The sequence below is a fragment of the Cavia porcellus genome, unplaced genomic scaffold (assembly GCF_034190915.1).
Source record: "Cavia porcellus strain 051 isolate PalLab524CR breed Dunkin Hartley unplaced genomic scaffold, mCavPor4.1 scaffold_4, whole genome shotgun sequence".
In the NCBI taxonomy this organism is placed as follows: Eukaryota; Metazoa; Chordata; class Mammalia; order Rodentia; family Caviidae; genus Cavia; species Cavia porcellus.
In genome coordinates, this window is record NW_026947487.1 from 66,557,305 (window position 1) to 66,569,672 (window position 12,368).

General features: G+C 36.4%; 1 pseudogene; it reads left to right on the forward strand.

Moving 5' to 3' along the window:
- Positions 1-8,712: 8,712 nt before the first annotated feature.
- On the forward strand, positions 8,713-10,153 carry LOC100717690 (dnaJ homolog subfamily B member 6-like; annotated as a pseudogene).
- Positions 10,154-12,368: the final 2,215 nt, after the last annotated feature.

Sequence of the window (12,368 nt, forward strand, 5' to 3'; positions counted from 1 at the left end):
CCTAGCTATCCTCAGTGACAACAAGGTCCCTAGCTCTTCTGTCAGTGAGAACAGCCAAATTCATATCTGGAAGCCAGTGTGACAAGCTTCTCCCAGAGATTGAACAGCACACCATCTTCCCCTCTGGATCCAGGAAGCAACATGCAACGTAAGGACCAGAGCATCCCCAAAGTGAACCACAGCCATTCTCAGCAACAAGGTCCTGAGCTCCTCTGATGATAACAACTGAGTTCATATCAGGGAAGCCAGCATACAAGCTCCTCCAAAAGAACCAACAGCTCCACAATGCTACTGTTAGAAGAACCCACAATGCTACTGTTCCTCTCCAGGGCTCCTTTTTATGCTGGCACCTTTCCTCTCAGGTAAGACTGCACTCAGCATTATGCTGATTCAGTTCAGCTAGTGTTTAAGTTGGCCATCCGTTTTTCAATCCACAACAGGTTTCAAATTATCTAAAAATCATCCAGGGACTTCGAACACTTCCAGATGCAAAAACAAGAACTCCCAGAGGTCACCTGTATCTATGTAGCTTAAAATACTGCATTATTAGGTGTGGTGGTGCACAGCAGTAATCCCAGCACTTGGGAGCCAGAGGCGGGAGGACTTCTGTGAGTTCAAGGCCAGCCTGAACTATATATGAGATTGTGTTTCAGTAAGTAAGTAAGTAAGTAAGTAAGTAAATAAAATACTGCACTAAGGTGCTGGGTCAGAGGTAAGGTAGGGACTGAAAACCATTCCCCTCACCAAACCATGTGGCATCATCCAAATAGGTATTCTTATCTAATTTGTGAAAAGTTCCATATGGCCACCAGGCAAACTAAACTGTGCATCTCCTTCCAACATGAGTTTAGTGACAGTCACCATCACAGAAATGTATAAATGGGTCATCGTCACTGAAAAATCCAGTCACCGAAGACTTACCAATAAGTACATCGCTCCAAAAGGTGAGTAGAGACCTTGAGAACTACTGTCCTATACAATGATAGACTTTTAAACCAACATTCTAATATCCTTTCAACTTGTTCTAACTGCTTTTAGGTCAAGGGCACATGAGCCCTGGCTTTTTGAGCACAGATTCAATAATTAACATATGCTAGAGGCTGTATTCAGAAGAGGCTGCTGGAAAAATGAGTTTCCACTCAATCCAGATGAGTCTGAAGATAGTATCCAGAGCTATAAACCTGTTTTAAAACATCTGTAGTACTGATAGCAGTAACTGCCACAGAACCATTAAAAAAAAAATGATGGTTGCATACAAAATTTATAGGAATTAAGAAGAAGACCTATGAGGGGAAATAAATCTGAAGACCCATTACTCTTTAAGATGGCAAGGAAGAAAACCCCTGCCCGCAGCATATATAACTGTTGTGGACTGGTGTCAGGTGTCTTCTGCAGGCCTTTTGAAGAAATGCTCTTTACAACTGAACTCTGTCCGGAGCTAAGGATCCTCTGAGCAAGGGGGAAAGAAGTCAAGTCAAACCATTGATTCCAGTTTTGAATTACAGAGGGCTATTGATTTTTCATTAAGTTTCCTGTGCTCTCTCTCAAGCAGGTACAGAAGGGAGAAAGTAATTCATTGATCAGAGCGGAGGGCCGTGCTCATTTATTGGCTTTCTGCCATGTCCCATTATTCCTGGTTCTAAATGTATATTGAAGTCAGTTTATTTTCATCATTGCCTCCTGTCATGAGAGATCTCTCCCAGTAACTATTAGTTGAAACATCCTTTTCTCATGATGGTAATGAGTGATAATATCCTCCGTGATCCTAGATTCATGGATATTATTCATTGGACGACACTGGTGCCCCTCAAGAGATTTAAGGTCAAAGATCTGCTGACAATTTACATAACTAAAAGACATAAATAGCTTGAGCATTTTTAAAAAATAAACTTGAACTAAAAATATCTACAGAATTTTAATTATACTTTTATTTATTTAAAAAAATTAAATAGAACTTTCCTGGAAGATTCTTGGTTTTTCACCCACCAATCATGATAGTGTTAGGGAGCACAGGAAACCCCCCCACATCAGGCACCCTTCAGATACACCTCGCCACTAGAAACCAACCTAGTAACACATCAGAATAACCCAGCTACTTCACTTGGCATCACCATTCACCTGCAAAAACAATCTTAAATTAGTCTATATGTCACAATTCACACCTGACACTTTACTACACACATTAGCAAACGGAGATCTTGAAAGACAGAATGATTAAGAACCACCCAAGAAAAAGAACCATGAGAACCACATCCCTAACATGCTGACTTCACAGTCACTGTCCTCCCCACAGTCAGATGCTGTCAGTCTTACAATCTACCATCTCATCTGTGTGGTAACTACAATGCGTACAACTGGAAGTCGATATCGATCTAACATTGAACCCTGGAAATGCTGCCAAGGATCTTTTCTTTTCACTCATATCTAACTAAGAAGGTGTTTCCCACTAACTTCTGCCTCATGCCTACGTGAACTAATCGATTGCCCACAATAAATAATAGGTAAAAGCCTATTTGCCACCTAATGGCTCTCAATACTCATCTCTCCAGATAATTTGCTAAGGGCTCCAGAACATTAACTGTTCTGAAAATGTTTTCTTAGCACCCTAAGAGAAAGAATTGTCCCATTTTATAGATTTTTTTGGAGAAGGATACAAGGAAATAATTTGCAGAGCTTTAACTCAGATTCAAGCCTTTCTCATTAAGGAGGACTCTTTCCACTACACTACAGCTCCCTCTGGTGCTGAATCTCACAGTAGGAGCTAGTCAAAATGACTACAGAACAATCATTTCAAAGATGTTACAAGTAAATTGAGTTAGCAAATACAATGGAAAAAAAATCCATTCACAATAGCAATCAAAAATATAAAATATGTGCAGGGTGTGGTGTCACACACCTGAATTCCCAGCACTTTGAAAGCTGAGGCAGGAGGATTCCAAGTTCAAGCTCAATTTAGGTAATTTAGCAAGCTTGTCTCAAAATAAAAATTATTATTATTATTAGTGTTGTTGTTGCTGCTATTATTATTGTAATTTTGTACCAGAGATCAAACTCACAACTCATGCTTACCAGGCAGACACTTATGCCACTGAGCTAAAAAGCTAAGGATTAACTCAGTGCAGACACTCTGTGTTTAATCTCTACAATACAGTTAAAAAAGCTATGGATAACCAAGACCAAACAAAAAATTAGTGTATAATTTATGACCCAAAGTAGACAATTTTACTGAAAAAAATGCAGATGATGATACAACTGAGTGAAGAGACAAAATACTTAAATGTTTCCAGCAGAGTATTTTGGGGGTAAAATGATGATGAAATTATTTTCTAATTTCTCTGAGGAAGAGATAACAAACAAAAAAGATATTTTGGAAAAAATGAATTACTCATTCTATTGAGTTAAACACCAAAATGTAATTTAAAACTTCATTATCTGAAACAAGTTAAAAATCTGTAAAAACAATCAACAGATTGATCAATGAAACTAACCAGATGACCATGAAACACAATGCAACATATGTGGCAAAGAAAATATTAATCAGAGGAAAAATAAATTTTGGATAGTCAGTTCATAAAGTACAACTAAATGTATTTGAAATGAATTAAAGACCTTAATATTTGGAGGAGGGTAAGGCTATACAACAGAACAAAAATAGTGACAAACATTAGAATTACAGAAGAATTTTTATCAGCATAAAACTAGTGAAAAATTAGAATGACAATAGGTTTTTCTACTTGAAAATGTAGTCTATTCAAATCATCACAAATTATAAAAACCATAGATGCAAATCATATGTATGTACCAAAAAAAGATTAAACCTGAACAGCATTTTAAAATATCCATTAAAATCACATCATGATAATGATTTATCTAGTGGATTGACAAAATTATTCTGTATAACTATAATGAAGCCTCTAATGAGATACAGTATTGTATTAGTGATGAGAATAAATTGGTAGCCCCTATAAAAACAAATACACCAAAATCCTTCTAACCCCTTTAAAACAGATTAAGACCTCATAGTCTAAAACTTTTATTTGTAGATATTTCTCCTATGGAGATGACCAAAGATGCAAGTAAGAATTTGAATAGAAACATTATTTATATTAGCTAAAAAAAAAAAAAAAAACACAAATAACCTAACAAATGGAAGACTAATTGGGTGTGCCCATATGATAAAGTAGTACCTAGACATAAAAATCTTGTGTGGGGGGGCTGGGGATTTAGCTCAGTGGCATAAGCGCCTGCCTCGCAAGCAGGCAGTCGTGAGTTCGATCCCCGGTACCGATAAAAAAAAAGAAAAGAAAATCTTGTTTGGAAGGAAATATAATACAACGAAGACATATCCATGCATAAAAAGAGAACAATGTGGCTCAAGTTTGTAACAACAGAAATATCAGTAAGACCAAGGAATTAGGGGTGAGAGCACTGAAATTATGCTCAATGTCAATTTAAGGCTTAAAGTAATAAAATAAGACCCAAACATTAAAAGGATTTGTGAAGACAGAGATGAGTCATGGACTATTCCAAGGACACCAACTCCCGTGTGCGGAGGAATGCAGAAATCTGCCAAACAAGGGCATGCGCATGAGAGGGTAGACATCTGACCTCGCGTTCTCATAGGAAGCCTTGAGCATTCCACTTTACAGCTAGCTTTTAAGTCCCATTACTCGTTCCCCCCCACTACCACAATAAGGGGTATTTTAGGAATTGGGAAACTCTCACTTTTCCTTGCCTCCTCCTGACACATCTAAAGACCATGCATAGTCTCTGAGCATTGAAATTATGCTCAATGTCAAACTACAACTACCCAGAGGTTTGAAGGCATGAAAATATTAAGTTATTGTTGAGCACAAGGTTAAGTGGGAGAGTTTTTTTGCTTGATTTTGAAGGCCTATAATGCCTTCATCACTCTGTTTTATACAGTTTAATACTATTTTGTTTCGTATGGATTCATTTTGTGTGAATATATGGAAAACTATTTGGAAGAAAACAAAAGATATTACGGTAGATCTCCTGTTGTCTTGCTTTGAAATCTGTGTCACTTACATTGTTTTCTTCTGATCTATCTTGTTCTGTTTTGTTATGTTTAGCTTTATTCTCTTTAAAATAATAAAAAATTTTAAAGTTTAAAAATCATCAAATATATATAAAAGATGATGAACTTTTCACAATGCTCATAAGCATTCGACTACACAGTAAGAAGAGAATAACTATGTGAGAAACTCAACATTTCAGTAGTTTTTGCCACCAAAGATTTTGAGTGTGTGGAGAGTTTAAAAGATACTTTTGTCATAATCTCCATAAAGCAATTAAGGAAAATAGGTATTTCTGCCATTTTTTAGTATGTACACTCATGTTTGTAACAGCATAATTTGTAGTAGCCAAACCTTGGAAACAACTCAAATGCCCATCAACTAAGGAATAGATAAAAAAAAAGATGTGGTCTTTTTATGCAATGGAGTACTACTCAGCTATAAAAAGAGATAAATTCAAGGCTCTTATAGGTAAATGGTTGCAACTTGGGACCATCCTCATACATGAAGTCCTCAGACTCACATGTGTAAAGGTATTGCCTCTCAGAGTAAATAAGATCCAAAATATACAACAGATTTTGTGAAAGGGAGAGGGAAAGAAGCTGCTTAACAAAAAAGAAAACTGGGATAAGAGAAAGGAGAAAAGAATATATATATATATATATATATATATATATATATATATATGATAATTATACTATTAATCTCTGTTAGTTCATCAAAAAGAATGGTTTGTGCTTTCATTGTTTGATCATTTTTTCATGCCTAAATCTCATAATTTGAACAAATATTTGAAGATAAAAATATGCAAAATGTTAACTATTGTTAACCTAGTATTATGCTGCTTTGAAATTCAGTATCATCATTTCTGTTTTTTAATTTCAAATTTTTTAAAAAGGTAAAAAAGTAGGTATTGATATTAATCAGAACTTGAGTCAGATTTGTTAAGGTTAATACTCAGACCAGATAATCCATATACACAATTAGTGGGTAAAGTCCATGTTCATAAAATTCCTCCAAATTTTTCTGAATTATAACAAATTCCAATATAACTATACAGCATAAATTTTTACACTTATGATTCAGCAATAGCATTACTTCTTCCCCCACAAAACACATTTGTAAACCAGATAATGGTTTCTTCCTACAAATGATACAAGAGTTAGTTCCAGCAGGTTAAAAACATTCCATGAAAAATTACTGTTATGACTTGTATCAAAAGTGCTTCTTATCAAAAGTATCTTTTAAACTCTCCACACACTCAAAATCTTTGGTGGCAAAAACTACTGAAATGTTGAGTTTCTCACATAGTTATTCTCTTCTCACTGTGTAGTCGAATGCTTATGAGTATTGTGAAAAGTTCGTCATCTTTTATATATATTTGATGATATATAGTAGTGTTCTCTCTTTAAAGTTTCCTTTAAAAAGAAAGAAAAGTAGGTTTAATTATGAGCCAGCATTAGTAGAATGAATTCCACCACAGAAGACAATAACACCTTTCAATTTTCAATTTGTGTTCATGAATGTGACATTTAACTTCTATGAGACTCAGCTCCATAGCTATAAGTTTTTGGGGAAAGAATAGTTTACAATGGGAATTGTAAGGAGCAGAGATACTGCAAAGCACTGTCGCTAAAATACTAGTGATAATAGTTTAGTATTATATGTACTTTCTATTATCTAAATTAACCTTTAAAATAATCTTATTCTTTTCTCTCTTTAAAAATCAGGCAAGTGAGACAGAATTTCAAGAGGTTGGCCAAAGTCACATGCCTAGCAGCAGAGCTGGAATTCAAACCAGGGCGGTCTGATTTTGGATCCTGAGTATTCAGTCCCCCACAGACTCACTTCCTGGAAGCATCTTTTTAGTGCAGGCTGTTAGAAATAAGAATTGTCAGTGTTACTGTAGCTGTTATAACTTGTATCAAAAGTGCTTCTTATCAGAAGCTCTGTAATGGTGCATGTTCTCAAAGACATACTGTTCTTTATTTCCTAGACAGAACTAGAATATCATAAATATGTGTGTGTTTGTTAAAAATAAACTCCGTAAATGGTTAAAAATCTTACCAATATAAATCCAAATGCTATTGCACCTTACAGTTCAAGGTAAAAAAGAATGGCTGGTGTAAATTGTGTCAGTACATATCAACATAAACCATCAGGGCACTATATATTACAGTGCAAGCTCCACTCTACACATATATCTTGATACAAGCAATACTTTTGACACCAATCACTTCCCGAGATAAAATACAGTTTGTAGGGAAATAATTTCAACACCATGTAAAGTGGCACCCTCCCACAAGAGCAACATTCATTTTCATATTAAAAAAAGTGTTCACAGCATTGAGTAATGTAGCCACCAAATACAAAATAAATGTAGTCCTGTACTCCTCACTCAGATTGATATATTTATTCTCATTTTCCAAGCTAAATATAATTTCTTACCTACATCAGAAGGCGAGTATTGAGAATTTGTTCCCAAATCTTCAATAACTATATTTTTCATTGAGATTCACGGGAATGTGGGGGAAGGGGCAAAGTAAAACTGCATTCTAAACAATAGATTGATTCTGCTCATTAGCAACAAATTTTTTCATACCAACTACATCTCCTTCTTTCCCAATTCTCCTTATTAAAAAATCCTTGCATGGATCATAGGTATAAAGTATTTGTTATCCTATTAAAAAGGTTTTTCATGGCCACTGTGTTTAACATATAGCTCACATCAAGGCTTGTCATGTTTTCATCACATACAGCACGATGCACAGCATGGGGCATATTTCAGACTTCGAAAACTCTGTAAACCCTAAAGGCACACATTACTGCCATCCAGCTATGATCAAGAGAAGACACCTGGCGGTAAGAATTAGAAAACGGTTTAGAAAGATGCCTTTTGCATATTTTAAAATCTTACTACAGTTTCCTTTGGGTTAAAAAATCCCATGATAAACTCTGACTTTTATATATCCACATAGTGTTTCTTCTTTTATTTTTTTCTTAAAAAAGAACAATAATAATTCTCAACCTGAGGCAACCGAACTTCAGAACTTAGTAAAATAAATCAGGTCTGACCCAGCCAGACCTAGAAATAATTAAATTTGTCAATAATTGTTTTAACTTGATAGTAACTAGGCTATGGGCTTTAGTTCTAGGCTATCTGTAATTTTACAAGATACAACCAAACTCAAGTAACCATTTGTTATCAGTCTGTTTCTCCAATAGACTCTAAAAATTAAGTCTGAGGCCTATTGCTTCCAAACATTTTCCTAAAAAACATGCAGCGAGAGAAAACCAACTCAAAACAACTGTAACACCTTGAACTCTGATCACTCTAATCATACCACTTGCTATGATTTACAGTAGCAGTTGCAATGACTATGCATTTGAAGTCAATGAGTATTAAGAGAAATGCAGAATTGCCAAAAGGAAGTTGTTTTTTATCTTTATCAAATTAGAAATTGTACTTAGCCTCAATCCTTCAGGCTTTGCCAAGAAAAAATCCATATTTTTCACACATATTTCCATATTTCCCCTGTATTTTTCACTTTTCTTAGAAAAGGAAAATTACCAACATTAGAACATTAAATTACTTCCTAATCCAAAGAGATAAGGAGAGGAAGAAAATGGATCAGAAGAAAAGGTGGGGCATTGTGTGGAGATTTTACTGGATTTTACTGGACTTGTTCCAGCAAACTGTTAAAACATGGTGGATTACTATGAAGTTCTAGGCGTGCAGAGACATGCCTCCCCTGAGGACATCAAGAAGGCATACCGGAAACTGGCACTACAGTGGCACCCAGATAAAAATCCTGAGAATAAAGAAGAAGCAGAGCGAAAATTCAAACAAGTGGCTGAGGCATATGAGGTGTTATCAGATGCTAAAAAACGGGACATCTATGACAAATACGGCAAAGAAGGCTTAAATGGTGGTGGAGGAGGTGGAAGTCATTTTGATAGTCCATTTGAGTTTGGGTTCACATTCCGGAACCCAGACGATGTCTTCAGGGAATGTTTTGGTGGAAGGGACCCATTTTCATTCGACTTCTTTGAAGACCCATTTGAAGACATTTTTGGGAACCGAAGGGGTCCCCAAGAAACCGTGGCACAGGCTCTTTTTTCTCCACCTTCAGTGGGTTTCCATCCTTTGGAGGTGGATTTTCTGCATTTGATACAGGATTCACTTCGTTCGGGTCCCTGGGCCATGGGGGCCTCACTTCATTTTCATCCACCTCATTTGGCAGCAGTGGCATGGGCAACTTCAAGTCTATATCAACTTCTACGAAAATCGTGAACAGTAGAAAGATCACCACAAAGAGAATTGTCGAGAATGGTCAAGAAAGAGTAGAAGTTGAAGAAGATGGACAGTTAAAGTCCTTAACAATAAATGGTAAAGAGCAGCTGCTACGCTTGGATAACAAGTAATTCAACACATGAATTTAACAGAAATGTTGAACTATAACAAGCATCATTTGAGGATTAAACAGGAACATTTTTTTGAAGATTTCAGACGAACTCAACTTTCAGTATAACTGTATCTAATCTAAAGTATTTATAAAGAGCTCTTCGGAGCCCCTCTTTGTCATAGAGTTTTGAGTTTATTGTTGGGATCACACAATAGGACCATTTTTTGTCTTTAAAATTGTTGTAATCTCTGTATGCACTTTGCTTTTTTATTAAACGTGATCCAAGAGTAAGCCTGACTCTTGAGTAGCGGTAGGACGAGACTGTACTCTAACACCAGCATGGATCTGTTTTCCATTGTGTGTGAAATGTGAGTCAAGTAGTGTCTGCCTGCTGTAAAGCTAACATGGCCAGGATGAGTCCTCCACAGAAATAATTTCCATTTTCTTCAGTATTTAGTAATGACAGATATTAATGCAGCATTAATGGTAATACATTTCTGGTTCAATACGAATTTAAGGATGTTTTCTAGTTGTGCATGGATGCTGGCAACTTAGTAAAGTTTTGACAATTGTTTAAATGTGTAATGTTAAGCTTAGGTTTATAAACGCTGGTAAACTGGGTCTTTGTCATTTGCGTAAAAAAAAAAGAAAAGAAATGTGAATGTGTTTGGTGCATTCTTTCTGGAGTGGGAAAAAAAAAAAAGAAGAAAAGGTGGTTGTATACTTTCCACACTTCCTAAATAAAACAACCATAGTGAAGGACTCATCTATTGTGTATAAGTAAGTTCAAAAACCATTCTCTTAAATAACTTTTTTAAGAAGGAGGTTGGGACTATACTACTTGTACAATAATTTGGTCTTTGTCCATTTTTGTGGAATGGAGTTCTAAATCCTTGGAATTTTCTGAGTTAAAAGAAATATTGTTGTTCAAGAGTTGTATGGAGTTCTTACTAATAAAGTGATACATAGTGGACCCTTGTATAGCTTCAAGGTGGGCACTGAACAAGTATTACTAGAACACTAAGCTTTGAATCTCAAACATCAGCACGACCTCCTGACATACAGGGAAGGAAGGGACAGTGAAGATTAAATTATGTGGACAATGATTTAGTCAGCCATGCTTATGTAATGAGACTCCAATTAAGCTTCTTGCCATCAAAGTTTGAGGAAGCTTCCTGGTTGGTCAACAAACTAGGTGTTTGAAATGCAGTGATCCTTTGAGGAAAGATTAGAGAAGCTGTGAATGCCCTCCCAATCTTTGCCCTTTGTGTCTCTCCATTTGATTCATACTCATTTGCATCTTTATTAATCAAACGCATTCTCAGCTTTTTAAATTGTAGGAGTTTTTCTAATTCTTACATTTGTGCCCATTTGGTCAGAAGTACAAGTGGCATCAAGAGCTAAAATTTTAACCTGGTGTCTCAAATAAGGGCAGTTTTACTGGGGACCATGACCTTTAACCTGTGGATGCAGATGGTAACGTGTAATAGTTAGTATCAGAATCGTACCACAATGCACTATCACTGAGGAAGAGCATGCCTCTAGCAATGACATAAATATCTATGTTTTGGACAAGCGATTAAGGAAAGTGATTAAGGAAAATCCAAGGACAGCATGTATTCACTGCCATAATCAGAACTGAAACATATTGGAAGAAGACTAAAACTCCAGTCTCCAGGCTATTCTGTTTCAGGACAGAATACCTTGACACACATCGCACATGTCTGTGTTTCTATGAGCCTACATCCAGATTTTAATATCCAAAAATATTGATGATGTTCTATTATTCCCCTGCAAGACATCATGTCTGATACTTACTTCTAAAGACGATGACTGTAGTGCTGACTCTGAAAAAATTTGGATATAAGTAGTACAGTTTCCATCTTCATATTTCATAAAATACAAGGATATCTATTTACTAAAAGTTTATCATTTTAATTACCTAGAATTCTTTGGCTATGTTCATTCAACTTCAGATTTGTAGGCATTTTCTCCTTTCTGATTTTATTTTTAAACACTTTGATATAAAATAGACTAAATTTTTATAATACTGCTGAACTCTAAATGGAAGTTGAATTTATAAACTGTAGTCCTTTATAGTTCATATAATAGCTTTACAGGGAGACTATGATACATATAAGAATATAAGCAACCCATATCCTCCCATGAGCCAGCAGTAGTCTTGGGCTTGGAGGAGAACCAAGAAGCCAAGTCATGCCCTCCTGTGAGCCAGTGGCAATTGTGGGCTGGGAGGAGAACCAAGAAGCCAAGCTGTGCCTTCCGGTGAACCAGCAGCAATTGTGGGCTGCAAGAGGAACCGAGAAGCTACCCCATGCCCTCCCATGAGCCAGTGGCACTCATGTGCCAGGTGGAGAACCAAAAAGCTAATGCATGCCCTCCCAAGAGCCGGCCAATGCACAGGTTGGGACATAAAAAGAGTGTTGCACTCTCCCCCAACAATGATTCTGGTGAACACAGGCTGAGATGAGAGCAAACTGAAGCAAAACATAACTTATTGTTTGTATTGTTTGATTGACTTTGTGACCCTGACTGCATTTGATAAGTTTACAGGTGGTAACTTTTTATTAGCATGATTAATTTATTCATCAGTTTATGTCTTATTACTGTGCTAGGTAGCAGAGGGCTGCTGTTTTTTATAAACTTGGTGTGGCACACATCTGGTGGTCAACTGTTTGCCCAGACAAATTTCCATACCCTCCAGCTGCAGCATTTTCACCCAAAGTGGAGCAAGCTGCTGTGTCATAACATGGAGTCACTTGGGGCAGTGCTACTGCTCTATACAATATGGAGTCATTCGCAACAAGCCTGCTCTACTCGCTGATCTTGAAAAGATTGGCATTCTTAGATTGAGACCTTCCACGTATGTGAGATCTGAGCTCAGAGTGCCTCTACCACATCACTGAGA